At 47.0% G+C, this 24,661-nt stretch overlaps 32 non-coding genes and 19 pseudogenes across 32 annotated transcripts; all 51 read left to right on the top strand.

Moving 5' to 3' along the window:
* The first annotated feature begins 8 nt into the window (after positions 1 to 8).
* LOC147968343 (5S ribosomal RNA) lies at positions 9 to 126 on the top strand (annotated as a pseudogene).
* Positions 127 to 490: 364 nt separating this feature from the next.
* Positions 491 to 610, top strand: LOC147968342 (5S ribosomal RNA). The gene has a single exon (XR_015605971.1). It is a non-coding gene; the product is annotated as a 5S ribosomal RNA (ribosomal RNA).
* Positions 611 to 974: 364 nt separating this feature from the next.
* Positions 975 to 1,093, top strand: LOC147968341 (5S ribosomal RNA). Its single transcript, XR_015606398.1, has one exon. It is a non-coding gene; the product is annotated as a 5S ribosomal RNA (ribosomal RNA).
* Positions 1,094 to 1,457: 364 nt separating this feature from the next.
* Positions 1,458 to 1,576, top strand: LOC147968340 (5S ribosomal RNA). The gene has a single exon (XR_015606375.1). It is a non-coding gene; the product is annotated as a 5S ribosomal RNA (ribosomal RNA).
* Positions 1,577 to 1,940: 364 nt separating this feature from the next.
* LOC147968339 (5S ribosomal RNA) lies at positions 1,941 to 2,059 on the top strand. Its single transcript, XR_015606731.1, has one exon. It is a non-coding gene; the product is annotated as a 5S ribosomal RNA (ribosomal RNA).
* A 364-nt stretch (positions 2,060 to 2,423) lies between these two features.
* On the top strand, positions 2,424 to 2,542 carry LOC147968338 (5S ribosomal RNA). Its single transcript, XR_015605806.1, has one exon. It is a non-coding gene; the product is annotated as a 5S ribosomal RNA (ribosomal RNA).
* Positions 2,543 to 2,906: 364 nt separating this feature from the next.
* Positions 2,907 to 3,025, top strand: LOC147968337 (5S ribosomal RNA). The gene has a single exon (XR_015605765.1). It is a non-coding gene; the product is annotated as a 5S ribosomal RNA (ribosomal RNA).
* Positions 3,026 to 3,389: 364 nt separating this feature from the next.
* Positions 3,390 to 3,508, top strand: LOC147968336 (5S ribosomal RNA). The gene has a single exon (XR_015606584.1). It is a non-coding gene; the product is annotated as a 5S ribosomal RNA (ribosomal RNA).
* Positions 3,509 to 3,872: 364 nt separating this feature from the next.
* LOC147968335 (5S ribosomal RNA) lies at positions 3,873 to 3,991 on the top strand. The gene has a single exon (XR_015606729.1). It is a non-coding gene; the product is annotated as a 5S ribosomal RNA (ribosomal RNA).
* Positions 3,992 to 4,355: 364 nt separating this feature from the next.
* On the top strand, positions 4,356 to 4,474 carry LOC147968334 (5S ribosomal RNA). The gene has a single exon (XR_015606374.1). It is a non-coding gene; the product is annotated as a 5S ribosomal RNA (ribosomal RNA).
* Positions 4,475 to 4,838: 364 nt separating this feature from the next.
* LOC147968333 (5S ribosomal RNA) lies at positions 4,839 to 4,957 on the top strand. The gene has a single exon (XR_015606728.1). It is a non-coding gene; the product is annotated as a 5S ribosomal RNA (ribosomal RNA).
* A 364-nt stretch (positions 4,958 to 5,321) lies between these two features.
* On the top strand, positions 5,322 to 5,440 carry LOC147968332 (5S ribosomal RNA). The gene has a single exon (XR_015605795.1). It is a non-coding gene; the product is annotated as a 5S ribosomal RNA (ribosomal RNA).
* Positions 5,441 to 5,804: 364 nt separating this feature from the next.
* Positions 5,805 to 5,923, top strand: LOC147968331 (5S ribosomal RNA). The gene has a single exon (XR_015605782.1). It is a non-coding gene; the product is annotated as a 5S ribosomal RNA (ribosomal RNA).
* Positions 5,924 to 6,286: 363 nt separating this feature from the next.
* On the top strand, positions 6,287 to 6,404 carry LOC147968330 (5S ribosomal RNA). Its single transcript, XR_015606771.1, has one exon. It is a non-coding gene; the product is annotated as a 5S ribosomal RNA (ribosomal RNA).
* Positions 6,405 to 6,767: 363 nt separating this feature from the next.
* LOC147968329 (5S ribosomal RNA) lies at positions 6,768 to 6,886 on the top strand (annotated as a pseudogene).
* A 364-nt stretch (positions 6,887 to 7,250) lies between these two features.
* Positions 7,251 to 7,369, top strand: LOC147968328 (5S ribosomal RNA). Its single transcript, XR_015606815.1, has one exon. It is a non-coding gene; the product is annotated as a 5S ribosomal RNA (ribosomal RNA).
* A 364-nt stretch (positions 7,370 to 7,733) lies between these two features.
* LOC147968327 (5S ribosomal RNA) lies at positions 7,734 to 7,852 on the top strand (annotated as a pseudogene).
* A 364-nt stretch (positions 7,853 to 8,216) lies between these two features.
* Positions 8,217 to 8,335, top strand: LOC147968326 (5S ribosomal RNA; annotated as a pseudogene).
* Positions 8,336 to 8,677: 342 nt separating this feature from the next.
* On the top strand, positions 8,678 to 8,796 carry LOC147968325 (5S ribosomal RNA; annotated as a pseudogene).
* A 364-nt stretch (positions 8,797 to 9,160) lies between these two features.
* Positions 9,161 to 9,279, top strand: LOC147968324 (5S ribosomal RNA; annotated as a pseudogene).
* Positions 9,280 to 9,621: 342 nt separating this feature from the next.
* Positions 9,622 to 9,740, top strand: LOC147968323 (5S ribosomal RNA; annotated as a pseudogene).
* Positions 9,741 to 10,104: 364 nt separating this feature from the next.
* On the top strand, positions 10,105 to 10,223 carry LOC147968322 (5S ribosomal RNA; annotated as a pseudogene).
* A 342-nt stretch (positions 10,224 to 10,565) lies between these two features.
* Positions 10,566 to 10,684, top strand: LOC147968321 (5S ribosomal RNA; annotated as a pseudogene).
* Positions 10,685 to 11,047: 363 nt separating this feature from the next.
* On the top strand, positions 11,048 to 11,166 carry LOC147968320 (5S ribosomal RNA; annotated as a pseudogene).
* Positions 11,167 to 11,508: 342 nt separating this feature from the next.
* Positions 11,509 to 11,627, top strand: LOC147968319 (5S ribosomal RNA; annotated as a pseudogene).
* A 342-nt stretch (positions 11,628 to 11,969) lies between these two features.
* On the top strand, positions 11,970 to 12,088 carry LOC147968318 (5S ribosomal RNA; annotated as a pseudogene).
* A 342-nt stretch (positions 12,089 to 12,430) lies between these two features.
* Positions 12,431 to 12,549, top strand: LOC147968317 (5S ribosomal RNA). Its single transcript, XR_015605784.1, has one exon. It is a non-coding gene; the product is annotated as a 5S ribosomal RNA (ribosomal RNA).
* Positions 12,550 to 12,913: 364 nt separating this feature from the next.
* Positions 12,914 to 13,032, top strand: LOC147968316 (5S ribosomal RNA). Its single transcript, XR_015605773.1, has one exon. It is a non-coding gene; the product is annotated as a 5S ribosomal RNA (ribosomal RNA).
* Positions 13,033 to 13,396: 364 nt separating this feature from the next.
* LOC147968315 (5S ribosomal RNA) lies at positions 13,397 to 13,515 on the top strand. The gene has a single exon (XR_015605762.1). It is a non-coding gene; the product is annotated as a 5S ribosomal RNA (ribosomal RNA).
* Positions 13,516 to 14,335: 820 nt separating this feature from the next.
* Positions 14,336 to 14,454, top strand: LOC147968314 (5S ribosomal RNA; annotated as a pseudogene).
* Positions 14,455 to 14,796: 342 nt separating this feature from the next.
* Positions 14,797 to 14,915, top strand: LOC147968313 (5S ribosomal RNA; annotated as a pseudogene).
* A 342-nt stretch (positions 14,916 to 15,257) lies between these two features.
* LOC147968312 (5S ribosomal RNA) lies at positions 15,258 to 15,376 on the top strand. Its single transcript, XR_015605751.1, has one exon. It is a non-coding gene; the product is annotated as a 5S ribosomal RNA (ribosomal RNA).
* Positions 15,377 to 15,740: 364 nt separating this feature from the next.
* Positions 15,741 to 15,859, top strand: LOC147968311 (5S ribosomal RNA). The gene has a single exon (XR_015605740.1). It is a non-coding gene; the product is annotated as a 5S ribosomal RNA (ribosomal RNA).
* Positions 15,860 to 16,223: 364 nt separating this feature from the next.
* Positions 16,224 to 16,342, top strand: LOC147968310 (5S ribosomal RNA). Its single transcript, XR_015606349.1, has one exon. It is a non-coding gene; the product is annotated as a 5S ribosomal RNA (ribosomal RNA).
* A 346-nt stretch (positions 16,343 to 16,688) lies between these two features.
* On the top strand, positions 16,689 to 16,806 carry LOC147968309 (5S ribosomal RNA). The gene has a single exon (XR_015606760.1). It is a non-coding gene; the product is annotated as a 5S ribosomal RNA (ribosomal RNA).
* Positions 16,807 to 17,170: 364 nt separating this feature from the next.
* On the top strand, positions 17,171 to 17,290 carry LOC147968308 (5S ribosomal RNA). Its single transcript, XR_015605970.1, has one exon. It is a non-coding gene; the product is annotated as a 5S ribosomal RNA (ribosomal RNA).
* Positions 17,291 to 17,654: 364 nt separating this feature from the next.
* LOC147968307 (5S ribosomal RNA) lies at positions 17,655 to 17,773 on the top strand. The gene has a single exon (XR_015606373.1). It is a non-coding gene; the product is annotated as a 5S ribosomal RNA (ribosomal RNA).
* A 364-nt stretch (positions 17,774 to 18,137) lies between these two features.
* LOC147968306 (5S ribosomal RNA) lies at positions 18,138 to 18,256 on the top strand. Its single transcript, XR_015606727.1, has one exon. It is a non-coding gene; the product is annotated as a 5S ribosomal RNA (ribosomal RNA).
* A 364-nt stretch (positions 18,257 to 18,620) lies between these two features.
* On the top strand, positions 18,621 to 18,739 carry LOC147968305 (5S ribosomal RNA). The gene has a single exon (XR_015605729.1). It is a non-coding gene; the product is annotated as a 5S ribosomal RNA (ribosomal RNA).
* Positions 18,740 to 19,103: 364 nt separating this feature from the next.
* On the top strand, positions 19,104 to 19,222 carry LOC147968304 (5S ribosomal RNA). The gene has a single exon (XR_015605764.1). It is a non-coding gene; the product is annotated as a 5S ribosomal RNA (ribosomal RNA).
* Positions 19,223 to 19,586: 364 nt separating this feature from the next.
* On the top strand, positions 19,587 to 19,705 carry LOC147968303 (5S ribosomal RNA). Its single transcript, XR_015606428.1, has one exon. It is a non-coding gene; the product is annotated as a 5S ribosomal RNA (ribosomal RNA).
* A 363-nt stretch (positions 19,706 to 20,068) lies between these two features.
* Positions 20,069 to 20,187, top strand: LOC147968302 (5S ribosomal RNA; annotated as a pseudogene).
* Positions 20,188 to 20,551: 364 nt separating this feature from the next.
* Positions 20,552 to 20,670, top strand: LOC147968301 (5S ribosomal RNA; annotated as a pseudogene).
* A 364-nt stretch (positions 20,671 to 21,034) lies between these two features.
* On the top strand, positions 21,035 to 21,153 carry LOC147968300 (5S ribosomal RNA; annotated as a pseudogene).
* A 364-nt stretch (positions 21,154 to 21,517) lies between these two features.
* On the top strand, positions 21,518 to 21,636 carry LOC147968299 (5S ribosomal RNA; annotated as a pseudogene).
* Positions 21,637 to 21,978: 342 nt separating this feature from the next.
* On the top strand, positions 21,979 to 22,097 carry LOC147968298 (5S ribosomal RNA; annotated as a pseudogene).
* A 342-nt stretch (positions 22,098 to 22,439) lies between these two features.
* On the top strand, positions 22,440 to 22,558 carry LOC147968297 (5S ribosomal RNA). Its single transcript, XR_015605718.1, has one exon. It is a non-coding gene; the product is annotated as a 5S ribosomal RNA (ribosomal RNA).
* A 363-nt stretch (positions 22,559 to 22,921) lies between these two features.
* LOC147968296 (5S ribosomal RNA) lies at positions 22,922 to 23,040 on the top strand. Its single transcript, XR_015606791.1, has one exon. It is a non-coding gene; the product is annotated as a 5S ribosomal RNA (ribosomal RNA).
* Positions 23,041 to 23,404: 364 nt separating this feature from the next.
* Positions 23,405 to 23,523, top strand: LOC147968295 (5S ribosomal RNA). Its single transcript, XR_015605808.1, has one exon. It is a non-coding gene; the product is annotated as a 5S ribosomal RNA (ribosomal RNA).
* Positions 23,524 to 23,887: 364 nt separating this feature from the next.
* Positions 23,888 to 24,006, top strand: LOC147968294 (5S ribosomal RNA). Its single transcript, XR_015606748.1, has one exon. It is a non-coding gene; the product is annotated as a 5S ribosomal RNA (ribosomal RNA).
* Positions 24,007 to 24,370: 364 nt separating this feature from the next.
* LOC147968293 (5S ribosomal RNA) lies at positions 24,371 to 24,489 on the top strand. The gene has a single exon (XR_015606743.1). It is a non-coding gene; the product is annotated as a 5S ribosomal RNA (ribosomal RNA).
* Positions 24,490 to 24,661: the final 172 nt, after the last annotated feature.

Raw genomic sequence — 24,661 nt, 5'->3', positions numbered from 1 at the left:
AACATGTCGGATGCGATCATACCAGCACTAAAGCACCGTATCCCATCAGACTCCGAAGTTAACCGTGCTTGGGCGAGAGTAGTACTAGGATGGGTGACCTCCTGGGAAGTCCTCGTGTTGCATTCACTTTTTAATTATTTTTGTACGTACGTGAGGAACATAACGCACGTGCGTGATATATATTAAGCATGTCATCATATTTTTGACATTTGCGATATGTTTTAGCTCGGAGCTCATTAGTCACGCTTCTAGGAAGAGTTGGGGCGCGAAAAGCGCGTTCTGAAAGGGGTGTAAAATATGTGTTGCTGCGGTATAGAGGGAGGGGTGGAAATCGTGGTAAACTCGTATTCGTAGTTGAGCGAGAGAGTAAGTAGTATAGGGCGTTATCCATTAGTAGGCGACGGTTGTAATGGTAGTAAGAATGTATAGCCGTCTTTGTAGCGGACGTGGGAGTGCGAAGCATAAGGGATGAAGCCGGGGGTAACATGTCGGATGCGATCATACCAGCACTAAAGCATCGGATCCCATCAGAACTCCGAAGTTAAGCGTGCTTGGGCGAGAGTAGTACTAGGATGGGTGACCTCCTGGGAAGTCCTCGTTGTTGCATTCCCTTTTTAATTATTTTTGTACGTACGTGAGGAACAGAACGCACGTGCGTGATATATGTTAAGCCTGTCATCATATTTTTGACATTTGCGATATGTTTTAGCTCGGAGCTCATTAGTCACGCGTCTAGCGAGAGTTGGGGCGCGAACAGCGCGTTCTGAAAGGGGTGTAAAATACGTGTTGCTGCGGTATAGAGGGAGTGGTGGAAATCGTGGTAAACTCGTCTTCGTAGTTGAGCGAGAGAGTAAGTAGTATAGGGCATTATCCATTAGTAGGCGACGGTTGTAATGGTAGTAAGAATGTATAGCCGTCTTTGTAGCGGACGTGGGAGTGGGAAGCATAAGGGATGAAGCCGGGGGTAACATGTTGGATGCGATCATACCAGCACTAAAGCACCGGATCCCATCAGAACTCCGAAGTTAAGCGTGCTTGGGCGAGAGTAGTACTAGGATGGGTGACCTCCTGGGAAGTCCTCATGTTGCATTCCCTTTTTAATTATTTTTGTACGTACGTGAAGAACAGAACGGACGTGCGTGATATATGTTAAGCCTGTCATCATATTTTTGACATTTGCGATATGTTTTAGCTCGGAGCTCATTAGTCACGCGTCTAGCGAGAGTTGGGGCGCGAACAGCGCGTTCTGAAAGGGGTGTAAAATACGTGTTGCTGCGGTATAGAGGGAGTGGTGGAAATCGTGGTAAACTCGTCTTCGTAGTTGAGCGAGAGAGTAAGTAGTATAGGGCATTATCCATTAGTAGGCGACGGTTGTAATGGTAGTAAGAATGTATAGCCGTCTTTGTAGCGGATGTGGGAGTGGGAAGCATAAGGGATGAAGCCGGGGGTAACATGTTGGATGCGATCATACCAGCACTAAAGCACCGGATCCCATCAGAACTCCGAAGTTAAGCGTGCTTGGGCGAGAGTAGTACTAGGATGGGTGACCTCCTGGGATGTCCTCGTGTTGCATTCCCTTTTTAATTATTTTTGTACGTACATGAGGAACAGAACGCACGTGCGTGATATATGTTAAGCCTGTCATCATATTTTTGACATTTGCGATATGTTTTAGCTCGGAGCTCATTAGTCACGCGTCTAGGGAGAGTTGGGGCGCGAAAAGCGCGTTCTGAAAGGGCTGTAAAATACGTGTTGCTGCGGTATAGAGGGAGGGGTGGAAATCGTGGTAAACTCGTCTTCGTAGTTGAGCGAGAGAGTAAGTAGTATAGGGCATTATCCATTAGTAGGCGACGGTTGTAATGGTAGTAAGAATGTATAGCCGTCTTTGTAGCGGACGTGGGAGTGAGAAGCATAAGGGATGAAGCCGGGGGTAACATGTCGGATGCCATCATACCAGCACTAAAGCACCGGATCCCATCAGAACTCCGAAGTTAAGCGTGCTTGGGCGAGAGTAGTACTAGGATGGGTGACCTCCTGGGAAGTCCTCATGTTGCATTCCCTTTTTAATTATTTTTGTACGTACGTGAAGAACAGAACGGACGTGCGTGATATATGTTAAGCCTGTCATCATATTTTTGACATTTGCGATATGTTTTAGCTCGGAGCTCATTAGTCACGCGTCTAGGGAGAGTTGGGGCGTGAAAAGCGCGTTCTGAAAGGGGTGTAAAATACGTGTTGCTGCGGTATAGAGGGAGGAATGGAAATCGTGGTAAACTCGTCTTCGTAGTTGAGCGAGAGAGTAAGTAGTATAGGGCATTATCCATTAGTAGGCGACGGTTGTAATGGTAGTAAGAATGTATAGCCGTCTTTGTAGCGGACGTGGGGGTGGGAAGCATAAGGGATGAAGCCGGGGGTAACATGTCGGATGCGATCATACCAGCACTAAAGCACCGGATCCCATCAGAACTCCGAAGTTAAGCGTGCTTGGGCGAGAGTAGTACTAGGATGGGTGACCTCCTGGGAAGTCCTCGTGTTGCATTCCCTTTTTAATTATTTTTGTACGTACGTGAGGAACAGAAGGCACATGCGTGATATATGTTAAGCCTGTCATCATATTTTTGACATTTGCGATATGTTTTAGCTCGGAGCTCATTAGTCATGCGTCTAGGGAGAGTTGGGGCGCGAAAAGCGCGTTCTGAAAGGGGTGTAAAATACGTGTTGCTGCGGTATAGAGGGAGGGGTGGAAATCGTGGTAAACTCGTCTTCGTAGTTGAGCGAGAGAGTAAGTAGTATAGGGCATTATCCATTAGTAGGCGACGGCTGTAATGGCAGTAAGAATGTATAGCCGTCTTTGTAGCGGACGTGGGAGTGGGAAGCATAAGGGATGAAGCCGGGGGTAACATGTCGGATGCGATCATACCAGCACTAAAGCACCGGATCCCATTAGAACTCCGAAGTTAAGCGTGCTTGGGCGAGAGTAGTACTAGGATGGGTGACCTCCTGGGAAGTCCTCGTGTTGCATTCCCTTTTTAATTATTTTTGTACGTACGTGAGGAACAGAACGCACGTGCGTGATATATGTTAAGCCTGTCATCATATTTTTGACATTTGCGATATGTTTTAGCTCGGAGCTCATTAGTCACGCGTCTAGCGAGAGTTGGGGCGCGAACAGCGCGTTCTGAAAGGGGTGTAAAATACGTGTTGCTGCGGTATAGAGGGAGTGGTGGAAATCGTGGTAAACTCGTCTTCGTAGTTGAGCGAGAGAGTAAGTAGTATAGGGCATTATCCATTAGTAGGCGACGGTTGTAATGGTAGTAAGAATGTATAGCCGTCTTTGTAGCGGACGTGGGAGTGGGAAGCATAAGGGATGAAGCCGGGGGTAACATGTTGGATGCGATCATACCAGCACTAAAGCACCGGATCCCATCAGAACTCCGAAGTTAAGCGTGTTTGGGCGAGAGTAGTACTAGGATGGGTGACCTCCTGGGATGTCCTCGTGTTGCATTCCCTTTTTAATTATTTTTGTACGTACATGAGGAACAGAACGCACGTGCGTGATATATGTTAAGCCTGTCATCATATTTTTGACATTTGCGATATGTTTTAGCTCGGAGCTCATTAGTCACGCGTCTAGGGAGAGTTGGGGCGCGAAAAGCGCGTTCTGAAAGGGCTGTAAAATACGTGTTGCTGCGGTATAGAGGGAGGGGTGGAAATCGTGGTAAACTCGTCTTCGTAGTTGAGCGAGAGAGTAAGTAGTATAGGGCATTATCCATTAGTAGGCGACGGTTGTAATGGTAGTAAGAATGTATAGCCGTCTTTGTAGCGGACGTGGGAGTGAGAAGCATAAGGGATGAAGCCGGGGGTAACATGTCGGATGCCATCATACCAGCACTAAAGCACCGGATCCCATCAGAACTCCGAAGTTAAGCGTGCTTGGGCGAGAGTAGTACTAGGATGGGTGACCTCCTGGGAAGTCCTCATGTTGCATTCCCTTTTTAATTATTTTTGTACGTACGTGAAGAACAGAACGGACGTGCGTGATATATGTTAAGCCTGTCATCATATTTTTGACATTTGCGATATGTTTTAGCTCGGAGCTCATTAGTCACGCGTCTAGCGAGAGTTGGGGCGCGAACAGCGCGTTCTGAAAGGGGTGTAAAATACGTGTTGCTGCGGTATAGAGGGAGTGGTGGAAATCGTGGTAAACTCGTCTTCGTAGTTGAGCGAGAGAGTAAGTAGTATAGGGCATTATCCATTAGTAGGCGACGGTTGTAATGGTAGTAAGAATGTATAGCCGTCTTTGTAGCGGATGTGGGAGTGGGAAGCATAAGGGATGAAGCCGGGGGTAACATGTTGGATGCGATCATACCAGCACTAAAGCACCGGATCCCATCAGAACTCCGAAGTTAAGCGTGCTTGGGCGAGAGTAGTACTAGGATGGGTGACCTCCTGGGATGTCCTCGTGTTGCATTCCCTTTTTAATTATTTTTGTACGTACATGAGGAACAGAACGCACGTGCGTGATATATGTTAAGCCTGTCATCATATTTTTGACATTTGCGATATGTTTTAGCTCGGAGCTCATTAGTCACGCGTCTAGGGAGAGTTGGGGCGCGAAAAGCGCGTTCTGAAAGGGCTGTAAAATACGTGTTGCTGCGGTATAGAGGGAGGGGTGGAAATCGTGGTAAACTCGTCTTCGTAGTTGAGCGAGAGAGTAAGTAGTATAGGGCATTATCCATTAGTAGGCGACGGTTGTAATGGTAGTAAGAATGTATAGCCGTCTTTGTAGCGGACGTGGGAGTGAGAAGCATAAGGGATGAAGCCGGGGGTAACATGTCGGATGCCATCATACCAGCACTAAAGCACCGGATCCCATCAGAACTCCGAAGTTAAGCGTGCTTGGGCGAGAGTAGTACTAGGATGGGTGACCTCCTGGGAAGTCCTCATGTTGCATTCCCTTTTTAATTATTTTTGTACGTACGTGAAGAACAGAACGGACGTGCGTGATATATGTTAAGCCTGTCATCATATTTTTGACATTTGCGATATGTTTTAGCTCGGAGCTCATTAGTCACGCGTCTAGGGAGAGTTGGGGCGTGAAAAGCGCGTTCTGAAAGGGGTGTAAAATACGTGTTGCTGCGGTATAGAGGGAGGAATGGAAATCGTGGTAAACTCGTCTTCGTAGTTGAGCGAGAGAGTAAGTAGTATAGGGCATTATCCATTAGTAGGCGACGGTTGTAATGGTAGTAAGAATGTATAGCCGTCTTTGTAGCAGACGTGGGGGTGGGAAGCATAAGGGATGAAGCCGGGGGTAACATGTCGGATGCGATCATACCAGCACTAAAGCACCGGATCCCATCAGAACTCCGAAGTTAAGCGTGCTTGGGCGAGAGTAGTACTAGGATGGGTGACCTCCTGGGAAGTCCTCGTGTTGCATTCCCTTTTTAATTATTTTTGTACGTACGTGAGGAACAGAAGGCACATGCGTGATATATGTTAAGCCTGTCATCATATTTTTGACATTTGCGATATGTTTTAGCTCGGAGCTCATTAGTCATGCGTCTAGGGAGAGTTGGGGCGCGAAAAGCGCGTTCAGAAAGGGGTGTAAAATACGTGTTGCTGCGGTATAGAGGGAGGGGTGGAAATCGTGGTAAACTCGTCTTCGTAGTTGAGCGAGAGAGTAAGTAGTATAGGGCATTATCCATTAGTAGGCGACGGCTGTAATGGCAGTAAGAATGTATAGCCGTCTTTGTAGCGGACGTGGGAGTGGGAAGCATAAGGGATGAAGCCGGGGGTAACATGTCGGATGCGATCATACCAGCACTAAAGCACCGGATCCCATTAGAACTCCGAAGTTAAGCGTGCTTGGGCGAGAGTAGTACTAGGATGGGTGACCTCCTGGGAAGTCCTCGTGTTGCATTCTCTTTTTAATTATTTTTGTACGTACGTGAGGAACAGAACGCACGTGCGTGATATATGTTAAGCTTGCCATCATATTTTTGACATTTGCGATATGTTTTAGCTCGGAGCTCCTTAGTCACGCGTCTAGGGAGAGTTGGGGCGCGAAAAGCGCGTTCTGAAAGGGTGTAAAATACGTGTTGCTGCGGTATAGAGGGAGGGGTGGAAATCGTGGTAAACTCGTCTTCGTAGTTGAGCGAGAGAGTAAGTAGTATAGGGCATTATCCATTAGTAGGCGACGGGTGTAATGGCAGTAAGAATATATAGCCGTCTTTGTAGAGGACGTGGGAGTGGCAAGCATAAGGGATGAAGCCGGGGGTAACATGTCGGATGCGATCATACCAGCACTAAAGCACCGGATCCCATCAGACCTCCGAAGTTAAGCGTGCTTGGGCGAGAGTAGTACTAGGATGGTGACCTCCTGGGAAGTCCTCGTGTTGCTTTCCCTTTTTATTTATTTTTGTACGTACGTGAGGAACAGAAGGCACATGCGTGATATATGTTAAGCCTGTCATCATATTTTTGACATTTGCGATATGTTTTAGCTCGGAGCTCATTAGTCACGCGTCTAGGGAGAGTTGGGGCGCGAAAAGCGCGTTCTGAAAGGGTGTAAAATACGTGTTGTTGCGGTACAGAGGGAGGGGTGGAAATCGTGTTAAACTCGTCTTCGTAGTGGAGCGAGAGAGTAAGTACTATAGGGCATTATCCATTAGTAGGCGACGGTTGTAATGGTAGTAAGAATGTATAGCCGTCTTTGTAGCGGACGTGGGAGTGGGAAGCATAAGGGATGAAGCCGGGGGTAACATGTCGGATGCGATCATACCAGCACTAAAGCACCGAATCCCATCAGAACTCCAAAGTTAAGCGTGCTTGGGCGAGAGTAATACTAGGATGGGTGACCTCCTGGGAAGTCCTCGTGTTTCATTCCCTTTTTAATTATTTTTGCACGTATGTGAGGAACAGAACGCATGTGCGTGATATATGTTAAGACTGTCATCATATTTTTGACATTTGCGATATGTTTTAGCTCGGAGCTCATTAGTCACGCGTCTAGGGAGAGTTGGGGCGCGAAAAACGCGTTCTGAAAGGGGTGTAAAATACGTGTTGCTGCGGTATAGAGGAAGGGGTGGAAATCGTGGTAAACTCGTCTTCGTAGTTGAGCGAGAGAGTAAGTAGTATAGGGCATTATCCATTAGTAGGCGACGGTTCTAATGGTAGTAAGAATGTATAGCCGTCTTTGTAGCGGACCTGGGAGTGGGAAGCATAAGGGCTGAAGCCGGGGGTAACATGTCGGATGTGATCATACCAGCACCAAAGCACCAGAAACCATCAGAACTCTGAAGTTAAGCGTGCTTGGGCGAGAGTAGTACTATGATGGGTGACCTCCTGGGAAGTCCTCGTGTTGCATTCCCTTTTTAATTATTTTTGTACGTACGTGAGGAACAGAACGCACGTGCGTGATATATGTTAAGACTGTCATCATATTTTTGACATTTGCGATATGTTTTAGCTCGGAGCTCATTAGTCACGCGTCTAGGGAGAGTTGGGGCGCGAAAAACGCGTTCTGAAAGGGGTGTAAAATACGTGTTGCTGCGGTATAGAGGAAGGGGTGGAAATCGTGGTAAACTCGTCTTCGTAGTTGAGCGAGAGAGTAAGTAGTATAGGGCATTATCCATTAGTAGGCGACGGTTGTAATGGTAGTAAGAATGTATTGCCGTCTTTGTAGCGGACCTGGGAGTGGGAAGCATAAGGGCTGAAGCCGGGGGTAACATGTCGGATGTGATCATACTAGCACTAAAGCACCAGAAACCATCAGAACTCCGAAGTTAAGCGTGCTTGGGCGAGAGTAGTACTATGATGGGTGACCTCCTGGGAAGTCCTCGTGTTGCATTTCCTTTTTAATTATTTTTGTACGTACGTGAGGAACAGAACACACGTGCGTGATATATATTAAGCCTGTCATCATATTTTTGACATTTGCGATATGTTTTAGCTCGGAGCTCATTAGTCACCCGTCTAGGGAGAGTTGGGGCGCGAAAAGCGCATTCTCAAAGGGGTGTAAAATACGTGTTGCTGTGGTATAGAGGGAGGGGTGGAAATCGTGGTAAACTCGTCTTCGTAGTTGAGCGAGAGAGTAAGTAGTATAGGGCATTATCCATTAGTAGGCGACGGTTGTAATGGTAGTAAGAATGTATAGCCGTCTTTGTAGCGGACGTGGGAGTGGGAAGCATAAGGGATGAAGCCGGGGGTAACATGTTGTATGCGATCATAACAGCACTAAAGCACCGGATACCATCAGAACTCCGAAGTTAAGCGTGCTTGGGCGAGAGTAGTACTAGGATGGGTGACCTTCTGGGAAGTCCTCGTGTTTCATTTCCTTTTTAATTATTTTTGCACGTGCGTGATATATGTTAAGACTGTCATCATATTTTTGACATTTGCGATATGTTTTAGCTCGGAGCTCATTAGTCACGCGTCTAGGGAGAGTTGGGGCGCGAAAAACGCGTTCTGAAAGGGGTGTAAAATACGTGTTGCTGCGGTATAGAGGAAGGGGTGGAAATCGTGGTAAACTCGTCTTCGTAGTTGAGCGAGAGAGTAAGTAGTATAGGGCATTATCCATTAGTAGGCGACGGTTGTAATGGTAGTAAGAATGTATAGCCGTCTTTGTAGCGGACCTGGGAGTGGGAAGCATAAGGGCTGAAGCCGGGGGTAACATGTCGGATGTGATCATACTAGCACTAAAGCACCAGAAAGCATCAGAACTCCGAAGTTAAGCGTGCTTGGGCGAGAGTAGTACTATGATGGGTGACCTCCTGGGAAGTCCTCGTGTTGCATTTCCTTTTTAATTATTTTTGTACGTACGTGAGGAACAGAACACACGTGCGTGATATATATTAAGCCTGTCATCATATTTTTGACATTTGCGATATGTTTTAGCTCGGAGCTCATTAGTCACCCGTCTAGGGAGAGTTGGGGCGCGAAAAGCGCATTCTCAAAGGGGTGTAAAATACGTGTTGCTGTGGTATAGAGGGAGGGGTGGAAATCGTGGTAAACTCGTCTTCGTAGTTGAGCGAGAGAGTAAGTAGTATAGGGCATTATCCATTAGTAGGCGACGGTTGTAATGGTAGTAAGAATGTATAGCCGTCTTTGTAGCGGACGTGGGAGTGGGAAGCATAAGGGATGAAGCCGGGGGTAACATGTCGTATGCGATCATAACAGCACTAAAGCACCGGATACCATCAGAACTCCGAAGTTAAGCGTGCTTGGGCGAGAGTAGTACTAGGATGGGTGACCTTCTGGGAAGTCCTCGTGTTTCATTTCCTTTTTAATTATTTTTGCACGTGCGTGATATATGTTAAGACTGTCATCATATTTTTGACATTTGCGATATGTTTTAGCTCGGAGCTCATTAGTCACGCGTCTAGGGAGAGTTGGGGCGCGAAAAACGCGTTCTGAAAGGGGTGTAAAATACGTGTTGCTGCGGTATAGAGGAAGGGGTGGAAATCGTGGTAAACTCGTCTTCGTAGTTGAGCGAGAGAGTAAGTAGTATAGGGCATTATCCATTAGTAGGCGACGGTTGTAATGGTAGTAAGAATGTATAGCCGTCTTTGTAGCGGACCTGGGAGTGGGAAGCATAAGGGCTGAAGCCGGGGGTAACATGTCGGATGTGATCATACTAGCACTAAAGCACCAGAAAGCATCAGAACTCCGAAGTTAAGCGTGCTTGGGCGAGAGTAGTACTATGATGGGTGACCTCCTGGGAAGTCCTCGTGTTGCATTTCCTTTTTAATTATTTTTGTACGTACGTGAGGAACAGAACACACGTGCGTGATATATATTAAGCCTGTCATCATATTTTTGACATTTGCGATATGTTTTAGCTCGGAGCTCATTAGTCACCCTTCTAGGGAGAGTTGGGGCGCGAAAAGCGCATTCTCAAAGGGGTGTAAAATACGTGTTGCTGTGGTATAGAGGGAGGGGTGGAAATCGTGGTAAACTCGTCTTCGTAGTTGAGCGAGAGAGTAAGTAGTATAGGGCATTATCCATTAGTAGGCGACGGTTGTAATGGTAGTAAGAATGTATAGCCGTCTTTGTAGCGGACGTGGGAGTGGGAAGCATAAGGGATGAAGCCGGGGGTAACATGTCGTATGCGATCATAACAGCACTAAAGCACCGGATACCATCAGAACTCCGAAGTTAAGCGTGCTTGGGCGAGAGTAGTACTAGGATGGGTGACCTTCTGAGAAGTCCTCGTGTTTCATTTCCTTTTTAATTATTTTTGCACGTGCGTGATATATGTTAAGACTGTCATCATATTTTTGACATTTGCGATATGTTTTAGCTCGGAGCTCATTAGTCACGCGTCTAGGGAGAGTTGGGGCGCGAAAAACGCGTTCTGAAAGGGGTGTAAAATACGTGTTGCTGCGGTATAGAGGAAGGGGTGGAAATCGTGGTAAACTCGTCTTCGTAGTTGAGCGAGAGAGTAAGTAGTATAGGGCATTATCCATTAGTAGGCGACGGTTGTAATGGTAGTAAGAATGTATAGCCGTCTTTGTAGCGGACCTGGGAGTGGGAAGCATAAGGGCTGAAGCCGGGGGTAACATGTCGGATGTGATCATACTAGCACTAAAGCACCAGAAACCATCAGAACTCCGAAGTTAAGCGTGCTTGGGCGAGAGTAGTACTATGATGGGTGACCTCCTGGGAAGTCCTCGTGTTGCATTTCCTTTTTAATTATTTTTGTACGTACGTGAGGAACAGAACACACGTGCGTGATATATATTAAGCCTGTCATCATATTTTTGACATTTGCGATATGTTTTAGCTCGGAGCTCATTAGTCACCCGTCTAGGGAGAGTTGGGGCGCGAAAAGCGCATTCTCAAAGGGTGTAAAATACGTGTTGCTGTGGTATAGAGGGAGGGGTGGAAATCGTGGTAAACTCGTCTTCGTAGTTGAGCGAGAGAGTAAGTAGTATAGGGCATTATCCATTAGTAGGCGACGGTTGTAATGGTAGTAAGAATGTATAGCCGTCTTTGTAGCGGACGTGGGAGTGGGAAGCATAAGGGATGAAGCCGGGGGTAACATGTCGTATGCGATCATAACAGCACTAAAGCACCGGATACCATCAGAACTCCGAAGTTAAGCGTGCTTGGGCGAGAGTAGTACTAGGATGGGTGACCTTCTGGGAAGTCCTCGTGTTTCATTTCCTTTTTAATTATTTTTGCACGTGCGTGATATATGTTAAGACTGTCATCATATTTTTGACATTTGCGATATGTTTTAGCTCGGAGCTCATTAGTCACGCGTCTAGGGAGAGTTGGGGCGCGAAAAGCGCATTCTAAAAGGGGTGTAAAATACGTGTTGCTGCGGTATAGAGGAAGGGGTGGAAATCGTGGTAAACTCGTCTTCGTAGTTGAGCGAGAGAGTAAGTAGTATAGGGCATTATCCCTTAGTAGGCGACGGTTGTAATGGTAGTAAGAATGTATAGCCGTCTTTGTAGCGGACCTGGGAGTGGGAAGCATAAGGGATGAAGCCGGGGGTAACATGTCGGATGCGATCATACCAGCACTAAAGCACCGGATACCATCAGAACTCTGAAGTTAAGCGTGCTTGGGCGAGAGTAGTACTAGGATGGGTGACCTTCTGGGAAGTCCTCGTGTTTCATTCCCTTTTTAATTATTTTTGCACGTGCGTGATATATGTTAAGACTGTCATCATATTTTTGACATTTGCGATATGTTTTAGCTCGGAGCTCATTAGTCACGCGTCTAGGGAGAGTTGGGGCGCGAAAAGCGCATTCTAAAAGGGGTGTAAAATACGTGTTGCTGCGGTATAGAGGAAGGGGTGGAAATCATGGTAAACTCGTCTTCGTAGTTGAGCGAGAGAGTAAGTAGTATAGGGCATTATCCCTTAGTAGGCGACGGTTGTAATGGTAGTAAGAATGTATAGCCGTCTTTGTAGCGGACCTGGGAGTGGGAAGCATAAGGGATGAAGCCGGGGGTAACATGTCGGATGCGATCATACCAGCACTAAAGCACCGGATACCATCAGAACTCTGAAGTTAAGCGTGCTTGGGCGAGAGTAGTACTAGGATGGGTGACCTTCTGGGAAGTCCTCGTGTTTCATTCCCTTTTTAATTATTTTTGCACGTGCGTGATATATGTTAAGACTGTCATCATATTTTTGACATTTGCGATATGTTTTAGCTCGGAGCTCATTAGTCACGCGTCTAGGGAGAGTTGGGGCGCGAAAAGCGCATTCTAAAAGGGGTGTAAAATACGTGTTGCTGCGGTATAGAGGAAGGGGTGGAAATCATGGTAAACTCGTCTTCGTAGTTGAGCGAGAGAGTAAGTAGTATAGGGCATTATCCCTTAGTAGGCGACGGTTGTAATGGTAGTAAGAATGTATAGCCGTCTTTGTAGCGGACCTGGGAGTGGGAAGCATAATGGATGAAGCCGGGGGTAACATGTCGGATGCGATCATACCAGCACTAAAGCACCGGATCCCATCAGAACTCCGAAGTTAAGCGTGCTTGGGCGAGAGTAGTACTAGGATGGGTGACCTCCTGGGAAGTCCTCGTGTTGCATTCCCTTTTTAATTGTTTTTGTACGTACGTGAGGAACAGAACGCACGTGCGTGATATATGTTAAGCTTGTCATCATATTTTTGACATTTGCGATATGTTTTAGCTCGGAGCTCATTAGTCACGCGTCTAGGGAGAGTTGGGGCGCGAAAAGCGCATTCTGAAAGGGGTGTAAAATACGTGTTGCTGCGGTATAGAGGGAGGGGTGGAAATCGTGGTAAACTCGTCTTCGTAGTTGAGCGAGAGAGTAAGTAGTATAGGGCATTATCCATTAGTAGGCGACGGTTGTAATGGTAGTAAGAATGTATAGCCGTCTTTGTAGCGGACGTGGGAGTGGGAAGCATAAAGGATGAAGCCGGGGGTAACATGTTGGATGCGATCATACCAGCACTAAAGCACCGGATCCCATCAGAACTCCGAAGTTAAGCGTGCTTGGGCGAGAGTAGTACTAGGATGGGTGACCTCCTGGGAAGTCCTCGTGTTGCATTCCCTTTTTAATTATTTTTGTACGTACGTGAGGAACATAACGCACGTGCGTGATATATATTAAGCCTATTATCATATTTTTGACATTTGCGATATGTTTTAGCTCGAAGCTCCGTAGTCACGCGTCTAGGAAGAGTTGGGGCGCGAAAAGCGCGTTCTGAAAGGGGTGTAAAATACGTGTTGCTGCGGTATAGAGGGAGGGGTGGAAATCATGGTAAACTCGCCTTCGTAGTTGAGCGAGAGAGTAAGTAGTATAGGGCATTATCCATTAGTAGGCGACGGTTGTAATGGTAGTAAGAATGTATAGCCGTCTTTGTAGCGGATGTGGGAGTGGGAAGCATAAGGGATGAAGCCGGGGGTAACATGTCGGATGCGATCATACCAGCACTAAAGCACCGGATCCCATCAGAACTCCGAAGTTAAGCGTGCTTGGGCGAGAGTAGTACTAGGATGGGTGACCTCCTGGGAAGTCCTCGTGTTGCATTCCCTTTTTAATTATTTTTGTACGTACGTGAGGAACAGAACACACGTGCGTGATATATGTTAAGCCTGTCATCATATTTTTGACATTTGCGATATGTTTTAGCTCGGAGCTGATTAGTAACGCGTCTAGGGAGAGTTGGGGCGTGAAAAGCGCGTTCTGAAAGGGGTGTAAAATACGTGTTGCTGCGGTATAGAGGGAGGGGTGGAAATCGTGGTAAACTCGTCTTCGTAGTTGAGCGAGAGAGTAAGTAGTATAGGGCATTATCCATTAGTAGGCGACGGTTGTAATGGTAGTAAGAATGTATAGCCGTCTCTCTAGCGGACGTGGGAGTGGGAAGCATAAGGGATGAAGCCGGGCGTAACATGTCGGATGCGATCATACCAGCACTAAAGCACCGGATCCCATCAGACTCCGAAGTTAACCGTGCTTGGGCGAGAGTAGTACTAGGATGGGTGACCTCCTGGAAATTATTTTTGTACGTACGTGAGGAACATAACGCACGTGCGTGATATATATTAAGCCTATCATCATATTTTTGACATTTGCGATATGTTTTAGCTCGGAGCTCATTAGTCACCCGTCTAGGGAGAGTTGGGGCGCGAAAAGCGCATTCTCAAAGGGGTGTAAAATACGTGTTGCTGTGGTATAGAGGGAGGGGTGGAAATCGTGGTAAACTCGTCTTCGTAGTTGAGCGAGAGAGTAAGTAGTATAGGGCATTATCCATTAGTAGGCGACGGTTGTAATGGTAGTAAGAATGTATAGCCGTCTTTTTAGCGGACGTGGGAGTGGGAAGCATAAGGGATGAAGCCGGGGGTAACATGTCGGATGCGATCATATCAGCACTAAAGCACCGGATACCATTAGAACTCCGAAGTTAAGCGTGCTTGGGCGAGAGTAGTACTAGGATGGGTGACCTTCTGGGAAGTCCTCGTGTTTCATTTCCTTTTTAATTATTTTTGCACGTGCGTGATATATGTTAAGACTGTCATCATATTTTTGACATTTGCGATATGTTTTAGCTCGGAGCTCATTAGTCACGCGTCTAGGGAGAGTTGGGGCGCGAAAAGCGCATTCTAAAAGGGGTGTAAAATACGTGTTGCTGCGGTATAGAGGAAGGGGTGGAAATCGTGGTAAACTCGTCTTCGTAGTTGAGCGAGAGAGTAAGTAGTATAGGGCATTATCCCTTAGTAGGCGACGGTTGTAATGGTAGTAAGAATGTATAGCCGTCTTTGTAGCGGACCTGGGAGTGGGAAGCATAAGGGATGAAGCCGGGGGTAACATGTCGGATTCGATCATACCAGCACTAAAGCACCGGATACCATCAGAACTCTGAAGTTAAGCGTGCTTGGGCGAGAGTAGTACTAGGATGGGTGACCTTCTGGGAAGTCCTCGTGTTTCATTCCCTTTTTAATTATTTTTGCACGTGCGTGATATATGTTAAGACTGTCATCATATTTTTGACATTTGCGATATGTTTTAGCTCGGAGCTCATTAGTCACGCGTCTAGGGAGAGTTGGGGCGCGAAAAGCGCATTCTAAAAGGGGTGTAAAATACGTGTTGCTGCGGTATAGAGGAAGGGGTGGAAATCGTGGTAAACTCGTCTTCGTAGTTGAGCGAGAGAGTAAGTAGTATAGGGCATTATCCCTTAGTAGGCGACGGTTGTAATGGTAGTAAGAATGTATAGCCGTCTTTGTAGCGGACCTGGGAGTGGGAAGCATAATGGATGAAGCCGGGGGTAACATGTCGGATGCGATCATACCAGCACTAAAGCACCGGATCCCATCAGAACTCCGAAGTTAAGCGTGCTTGGGCGAGAGTAGTACTAGGATGGGTGACCTCCTGGGAAGTCCTCGTGTTGCATTCCCTTTTTAATTGTTTTTGTACGTACGTGAGGAACAGAACGCACGTGCGTGATATATGTTAAGCTTGTCATCATATTTTTGACATTTGCGATATGTTTTAGCTCGGAGCTCATTAGTCACGCGTCTAGGGAGAGTTGGGGCGCGAAAAGCGCATTCTGAAAGGGGTGTAAAATACGTGTTGCTGCGGTATAGAGGGAGGGGTGGAAATCGTGGTAAACTCGTCTTCGTAGTTGAGCGAGAGAGTAAGTAGTATAGGGCATTATCCATTAGTAGGCGACGGTTGTAATGGTAGTAAGAATGTATAGCCGTCTTTGTAGCGGACGTGGGAGTGGGAAGCATAAGGGATGAAGCCGGGGGTAACATGTTGGATGCGATCATACCAGCACTAAAGCACCGGATCCCATCAGAACTCCGAAGTTAAGCGTGCTTGGGCGAGAGTAGTACTAGGATGGGTGACCTCCTGGGAAGTCCTCGTGTTGCATTCCCTTTTTAATTATTTTTGTACGTACGTGAGGAACATAACGCACGTGCGTGATATATATTAAGCCTATCATCATATTTTTGACATTTGCGATATGTTTTAGCTCGGAGCTCCTTAGTCACGCGTCTAGGAAGAGTTGGGGCGCGAAAAGCGCGTTCTGAAAGGGGTGTAAAATACGTGTTGCTGCGGTATAGAGGGAGGGGTGGAAATCATGGTAAACTCGTCTTCGTAGTTGAGCGAGAGAGTAAGTAGTATAGGGCATTATCCATTAGTAGGCGACGGTTGTAATGGTAGTAAGAATGTATAGCCGTCTTTGTAGCGGACGTGGGAGTGGGAAGCATAAGGGATGAAGCCGGGGGTAACATGTCGGATGCGATCATACCAGCACTAAAGCACCGGATCCCAGCAGAACTCCGAAGTTAAGCGTGCTTGGGCGAGAGTAGTACTAGGATGGGTGACCTCCTGGGAAGTCCTCGTGTTGCATTCCATTTTTAATTATTTTTGTACGTACGTGTGTGATATATGTTAAGCCTGTCATCATATTTTTGACATTTGCGATATGTTTTAGCTCGGAGCTGATTAGTCACGCGTCTAGGGAGAGTTGGGGCGTGAAAAGCGCGTTCTGAAAGGGGTGTAAAATACGTGTTGCTGCGGTATAGAGGGAGGGGTGGAAATCGTGGTAAACTCGTCTTCGTAGTTGAGCGAGAGAGTAAGTAGTATAGGGCATTATCCATTAGTAGGCGACGGTTGTAATGGTAGTAAGAATGTATAGCCGTCTTTCTAGCGGACGTGGGAGTGGGAAGCATAAGGGATGAAGCCGGGCGTAACATGTCGGATGCGATCATACCAGCACTAAAGCACCGGATCCCATCAGACTCCGAAGTTAACCGTGCTTGGGCGAGAGTAGTACTAGGATGGGTGACCTCCTGGGAAGTCCTCGTGTTGCATTCCCTTTTTAATTGTTTTTGTACGTACGTGAGGAACATAACGCACGTGCGTGATATATATTAAGCATGTCATCATATTTTTGACATTTGCGATATGTTTTAGCTCGGAGCTCATTAGTCACGCGTCTAGGAAGAGTTGGGGCGCGAAAAGCGCGTTCTGAAAGGGGTGTAAAATATGTGTTGCTGCGGTATAGAGGGAGGGGTGGAAATCGTGGTAAACTCGTATTCGTAGTTGAGCGAGAGAGTAAGTAGTATAGGGCATTATCCATTAGTAGGCGACGGTTGTAATGGTAGTAAGAATGTATAGCCGTCTTTGTAGCGGACGTGGGAGTGCGAAGCATAAGGGATGAAGCCGGGGGTAACATGTCGGATGCGATCATACCAGCACTAAAGCATCGGATCCCATCAGAACTCCGAAGTTAAGCGTGCTTGGGCGAGAGTAGTACTAGGATGGGTGACCTCCTGGGAAGTCCTCGTTGTTGCATTCCCTTTTTAATTATTTTTGTACGTACGTGAGGAACAGAACGCACGTGCGTGATATATGTTAAGCCTGTCATCATATTTTTGACATTTGCGATATGTTTTAGCTCGGAGCTCATTAGTCACGCGTCTAGCGAGAGTTGGGGCGCGAACAGCGCGTTCTGAAAGGGGTGTAAAATACGTGTTGCTGCGGTATAGAGGGAGGGGTGGAAATCGTGGTAAACTCGTCTTCGTAGTTGAGCGAGAGAGTAAGTAGTATAGGGCATTATCCATTAGTAGGCGACGGTTGTAATGGTAGTAAGAATGTATAGCCGTCTTTGTAGCGGACGTGGGAGTGGGAAGCATAAGGGATGAAGCCGCGGGTAACATGTCGGATGCGATCATACCAGCACTAAAGCACCGGATCCCATCAGAACTCCGAAGTTAAGCGTGCTTGGGCGAGAGTAGTACTAGGATGGGTGACCTCCTGGGATGTCCTCGTGTTGCATTCCCTTTTTAATTATTTTTGTACGTACATGAGGAACAGAACGCACGTGCGTGATATATGTTAAGCCTGTCATCATATTTTTGACATTTGCGATATGTTTTAGCTCGGAGCTCATTAGTCACGCGTCTAGGGAGAGTTGGGGCGCGAAAAGCGCGTTCTGAAAGGGCTGTAAAATACGTGTTGCTGCGGTATAGAGGGAGGGGTGGAAATCGTGGTAAACTCGTCTTCGTAGTTGAGCGAGAGAGTAAGTAGTATAGGGCATTATCCATTAGTAGGCGACGGTTGTAATGGTAGTAAGAATGTATAGCCGTCTTTGTAGCGGACGTGGGAGTGAGAAGCATAAGGGATGAAGCCGGGGGTAACATGTCGGATGCCATCATACCAGCACTAAAGCACCGGATCCCATCAGAACTCCGAAGTTAAGCGTGCTTGGGCGAGAGTAGTACTAGGATGGGTGACCTCCTGGGAAGTCCTCATGTTGCATTCCCTTTTTAATTATTTTTGTACGTACGTGAAGAACAGAACGGACGTGCGTGATATATGTTAAGCCTGTCATCATATTTTTGACATTTGCGATATGTTTTAGCTCGGAGCTCATTAGTCACGCGTCTAGGGAGAGTTGGGGCGCGAAAAGCGCGTTCTGAAAGGGGTGTAAAATACGTGTTGCTGCGGTATAGAGGGAGGGATGGAAATCGTGGTAAACTCGTCTTCGTAGTTGAGCGAGAGAGTAAGTAGTATAGGGCATTATCCATTAGTAGGCGACGGTTGTAATGGTAGTAAGAATGTATAGCCGTCTTTGTAGCGGACGTGGGGGTGGGAAGCATAAGGGATGAAGCCGGGGGTAACATGTCGGATGCGATCATACCAGCACTAAAGCACCGGATCCCATCAGAACTCCGAAGTTAAGCGTGCTTGGGCGAGAGTAGTACTAGGATGGGTGACCTCCTGGGAAGTCCTCGTGTTGCATTCCCTTTTTAATTATTTTTGTACGTACGTGAGGAACAGAAGGCACATGCGTGATATATGTTAAGCCTGTCATCATATTTTTGACATTTGCGATATGTTTTAGCTCGGAGCTCATTAGTCATGCGTCTAGGGAGAGTTGGGGCGCGAAAAGCGCGTTCTGAAAGGGGTTTAAAATACGTGTTGCTGCGGTATAGAGGGAGGGGTGGAAATCGTGGTAAACTCGTCTTCGTAGTTGAGCGAGAGAGTAAGTAGTATAGGGCATTATCCATTAGTAGGCGACGGCTGTAATGGCAGTAAGAATGTATAGCCGTCTTTGTAGCGGACGTGGGAGTGGGAAGCATAAGGGATGAAGCCGGGGGTAACATGTCGGATGCGATCATACCAGCACTAAAGCACCGGATCCCATTAGAACTCCGAAGTTAAGCGTGCTTGGGCGAGAGTAGTACTAGGATGGGTGACCTCCTGGGAAGTCCTCGTGTTGCATTCCCTTTTTAATTATTTTTGTACGTACGTGAGGAACAGAACGCACGTGCGTGATATATGTTAAGCTTGCCATCATATTTTTGACATTTGCGATATGTTTTAGCTCGGAGCTCATTAGTCACGCGTCTAGGGAGAGTTGGGGCGCGAAAAGCGCGTTCTGAAAGGGGTGTAAAATACGTGTTGCTGCGGTATAGAGGGAGGGGTGGAAATCGTGGTAAACTCGTCTTCGTAGTTGAGCGAGAGAGTAAGTAGTATAGGGCATTATCCATTAGTAGGCGACGGGTGTAATGGCAGTAGGAATATATAGCCGTCTTTGTAGAGGACGTGGGAGTGGCAAGCATAAGGGATGAAGCCGGGGGTAACATGTCGGATGCGATCATACCAGCACTAAAGCACCGGATCCCATCAGACCTCCGAAGTTAAGCGTGCTTGGGCGAGAGTAGTACTAGGATGGGTGACCTCCTGGGAAGTCCTCGTGTTGCTTTCCCTTTTTATTTATTTTTGTACGTACGTGAGGAACAGAAGGCACATGCGTGATATATGTTAAGCCTGTCATCATATTTTTGACATTTGCGATATGTTTTAGCTCTGAGCTCATTAGTCACGCGTCTAGGGAGAGTTGGGGCGCGAAAAGCGCGTTCTGAAAGGGTGTAAAATACGTGTTGTTGCGGTACAGAGGGAGGGGTGGAAATCGTGGTAAACTCGTCTTCGTAGTGGAGCGAGAGAGTAAGTACTATAGGGCATTATCCATTAGTAGGCGACGGTTGTAATGGTAGTAAGAATGTATAGCCGTCTTTGTAGCGGACGTGGGAGTGGGAAGCATAAGGGATGAAGCCGGGGGTAACATGTCGGATGCGGTCATACCAGCACTAAAGCACCGAATCCCATCAGAACTCCGAAGTTAAGCGTGCTTGGGCGAGAGTAATACTAGGATGGGTGACCTCCTGGGAAGTCCTCGTGTTTCATTCCCTTTTTAATTATTTTTGCACGTACGTGAGGAACAGAACGCATGTGCGTGATATATGTTAATACTGTCATCATATTTTTGACATTTGCGATATGTTTTAGCTCGGAGCTCATTAGTCACGCGTCTAGGGAGAGTTGGGGCGCGAAAAACGCGTTCTGAAAGGGGTGTAAAATACGTGTTGCTGCGGTATAGAGGAAGGGCTGGAAATCGTGGTAAACTCGTCTTCGTAGTTGAGCGAGAGAGTAAGTAGTATAGGGCATTATCCATTAGTAGGCGACGGTTGTAAAGGTAGTAAGAATGTATAGCCGTCTTTGTAGCGGACCTGGGAGTGGGAAGCATAAGGGCTGAAGCCGGGGGTAACATGTCGGATGTGATCATACCAGCACTAAAGCACCCGAAACCATCAGAACTCCGAAGTTAAGCGTGCTTGGGCGAGATTAGTACTATGATGGGTGACCTCCTGGGAAGTCCTCGTGTTGCATTCCCTTTTTAATTATTTTTGTACGTACGTGAGGAACAGAACGCACGTGCGTGATATATGTTAAGACTGTCATCATATTTTTGACATTTGCGATATGTTTTAGCTCGGAGCTCATTAGTCACGCGTCTAGGGAGAGTTGGGGCGCGAAAAACGCGTTCTGAAAGGGGCGTAAAATACGTGTTGCTGCGGTATAGAGGAAGGGGTGGAAATCGTGGTAAACTCGTCTTCGTAGTTGAGCGAGAGAGTAAGTAGTATAGGGCATTATCCATTAGTAGGCGACGGTTGTAATGGTAGTAAGAATGTATAGCCGTCTTTGTAGCGGACCTGGGAGTGGGAAGCATAACGGCTGAAGCCGGGGGTAACATGTCGGATGTGATCATACTAGCACTAAAGCACCAGAAACCATCAGAACTCCGAAGTTAAGCGTGCTTGGGCGAGAGTAGTACTATGATGGGTGACCTCCTGGGAAGTCCTCGTGTTGCATTTCCTTTTTAATTATTTTTGTACATATGTGAGGAACAGAACACACGTGCGTGATATATATTAAGCCTGTCATCATATTTTTGACATTTGCGATATGTTTTAGCTCGGAGCTCATTAGTCACCCGTCTAGGGAGAGTTGGGGCGCGAAAAGCGCATTCTCAAAGGGGTGTAAAATACGTGTTGCTGTGGTATAGAGGGAGGGGTGGAAATCGTGCTAAACTCGTCTTCGTAGTTGAGCGAGAGAGTAAGTAGTATAGGGCATTATCCATTAGTAGGCGACGGTTGTAATGGTAGTAAGAATGTATAGCCGTCTTTGTAGCGGACGTGGGAGTGGGAAGCATAAGGAATGAAGCCGGGGGTAACATGTCGTATGCGATCATACCAGCACTAAAGCACCGGATACCATCAGAACTCCGAAGTTAAGCGTGCTTGGGCGAGAGTAGTACTAGGATGGGTGACCTTCTGGGAAGTCCTCGTGTTTCATTTCCTTTTTAATTATTTTTGCACGTGCGTGATATATGTTAAGACTGTCATCATATTTTTGACATTTGCGATATGTTTTAGCTCGGAGCTCATTAGTCACGCGTCTAGGGAGAGTTGGGGCGCGAAAAGCGCATTCTAAAAGGGGTGTAAAATACGTGTTGCTGCGGTATAGAGGAAGGGGTGGAAATCGTGGTAAACTCGTCTTCGTAGTTGAGCGAGAGAGTAAGTAGTATAGGGCATTATCCCTTAGTAGGCGACGGTTGTAATGGTAGTAAGAATGTATAGCCGTCTTTGTAGCGGACCTGGGAGTGGGAAGCATAAGGGATAAAGCCGGGGGTAACATGTCGGATGCGATCATACCAGCACTAAAGCACCGGATACCATCAGAACTCTGAAGTTAAGCGTGCTTGGGCGAGAGTAGTACTAGGATGGGTGACCTTCTGGGAAGTCCTCGTGTTTCATTCCCTTTTTAATTATTTTTGCACGTGCGTGATATATGTTAAGACTGTCATCATATTTTTGACATTTGCGATATGTTTTAGCTCGGAGCTCATTAGTCACGCGTCTAGGGAGAGTTGGGGCGCGAAAAGCGCATTCTAAAAGGGGTGTAAAATACGTGTTGCTGCGGTATAGAGGAAGGGGTGGAAATCGTGGTAAACTCGTCTTCGTAGTTGAGCGAGAGAGTAAGTAGTATAGGGCATTATCCCTTAGTAGGCGACGGTTGTAATGGTAGTAAGAATGTATAGCCGTCTTTGTAGAGGACCTGGGAGTGGGAAGCATAATGGATGAAGCCGGGGGTAACATGTCGGATGCGATCATACCAGCACTAAAGCACCGGATCCCATCAGAACTCCGAAGTTAAGCGTGCTTGGGCGAGAGTAGTACTAGGATGGGTGACCTCCTGGGAAGTCCTCGTGTTGCATTCCCTTTTTAATTGTTTTTGTACGTACGTGAGGAACAGAACGCACGTGCGTGATATATGTTAAGCTTGTCATCATATTTTTGACATTTGCGATATGTTTTAGCTCGGAGCTCATTAGTCACGCGTCTAGGGAGAGTTGGGGCGCGAAAAGCGCATTCTGAAAGGGGTGTAAAATACGTGTTGCTGTGGTATAGAGGGAGGGGTGGAAATCGTGGTAACTCGTCTTCGTAGTTGAGCGAGAGAGTAAGTAGTATAGGGCCTTATCCATTAGTAGGCGACGGCTGTAACGGCAGTAAGAATATATAGCCGTCTTTGTAGCGGACGTGGGAGTGAGAAGCATAAGGGATGAAGCCGGGGGTAACATGTCGGATGCGATCATACCAGCACTACAGCACCGGATCCCATCAGAACTCCAAAGTTAAGCGTGCTTGGGCGAGAGTAGTACTAGGATGGGTGACCTCCTGGCAAGTCCTCGTGTTGCATTCACTTTTTAATTATTTTTGTACGTACGTAAGGAACAGAACGCACGTGCGTGATATATGTTAAGCCTATCATCATATTTTTGACATTTGCGATATGTTTTAGCTCGGAGCTCATTAGTCACGCGTCTAGGGAGAGTTGGGGCGCGAAAAGCGCGTTCTGAAAGGGGTGTAAAATACGTGTTGTTGCGGTACAGAGGGAGGGGTGGAAATCGTGGTAAACTCGTCTTCGTAGTTGAGCGAGAGAGTAAGTAGTATAGGGCATTATCCATTAGTAGGCGACGGTTGTAATGGTAGTAAGAATGTATAGCCGTCTTTGTAGCGGACGTGGGAGTGGGAAGCATAAGGGATGAAGCCGGGGGTAATATGTCGGATGCGATCATACCAGCATTAAAGCACCGGATCCCATCAGAACTCCGAAGTTAAGCGTGCTTGGGCGAGAGTAGTACTAGGATGGGTGACCTCCTGGGAATTCCCCGTGTTGCATTCCCTTTTTAATTATTTTTGTACGTACATGAGGAACAGAACGCACGTGCGTGATATATGTTAAGCCTGTCATCATATTTTTGACATTTGCGATATGTTTTAGCTCGGAGCTCATTAGTCACGTGTCTAGGGAGAGTTGGGGCGCGAAAAGCGCGTTCTGAAAGGGGTGTAAAATACGTGTTGCTGCGGTATAGAGGGAGGGGTGGAAATCGTGGTAAACTCGTCTTCGTAGTTGAGCGAGAGAGTAAGTAGTATAGGGCATTATCCATTAGTAGGCGACGGTTGTAATGGTAGTAAGAATGTATAGCCGTCTTTGTAGCGGACGTGGGAGTGGGAAGCATAAGTGATGAAGCCGGGGATAACATGTCGGATGCGATCATACCAGCACTAAAGCACCGGAAACCATCAGAACTCCGAAGTTAAGCGTGCTTGGGCGAGAGTAGTACTAGGATGGGTGACCTCCTGGGAAGTCCTCGTGTTGCATTTCCTTTTTAATTATTTTTGTACGTACGTGAGGAACAGAACGGACATGCGTGATATATATTAAGCCTGTCATCATATTTTTGACATGTGCGATATGTTTTAGCTTGGAGCTCATTAGTCACGCGTCTAGGGAGAGTTGGGGCGAGAAAAGCGCGTTCTGAAAGGGGTGTAAAATACGTGTTGCTGTGGTACAGAGGGAGGGGTGGAAATCGTGGTAAACTCGTCTTCGTAGTTGAGCGAGAGAGTAAGTAGTATAGGGCATTATCCATTAGTAGGCGACGGTTGTAATGGTAGTAAGAATGTATAGCCGTCTTTGTGGCGGACGTGGGAGTGGGAAGCATAAGAGATGAAGCCGGGGGTAACATGTCGGATGCGATCATACCAGCACTAAAGCATCGGATCCCAGCAGAGCTCCGAAGTTAAGCGTGCTTGGGCGAGAGTAGTACTAGGATGGGTGACCTCCTGGGAAGTCCTCGTGTTGCATTCCCTTTTTAATTATTTTTGTACGTACGTGAGGAACAGAACGCACGTGGGTGATATATGTTAAGCCTGTCATCATATTTTTGACATTTGCGATATGTTTTAGCTCGGAGCTCATTAGTCACGCGTCTAGGGAGAGTTGGGGCGCGAAAAGCGCGTTCTGTAAGGGGTGTAAAATA

The sequence above is a fragment of the Triticum urartu genome, chromosome 5A, assembly GCF_056163025.1.
Source record: "Triticum urartu cultivar PI428250 chromosome 5A, HENAU_Tu73, whole genome shotgun sequence".
Classification (NCBI taxonomy): Eukaryota; Viridiplantae; Streptophyta; class Magnoliopsida; order Poales; family Poaceae; genus Triticum; species Triticum urartu.
The sequence above is the reverse complement of the archived record's forward strand: the minus strand, read 5'-3'. Positions and strand labels throughout refer to the sequence as shown.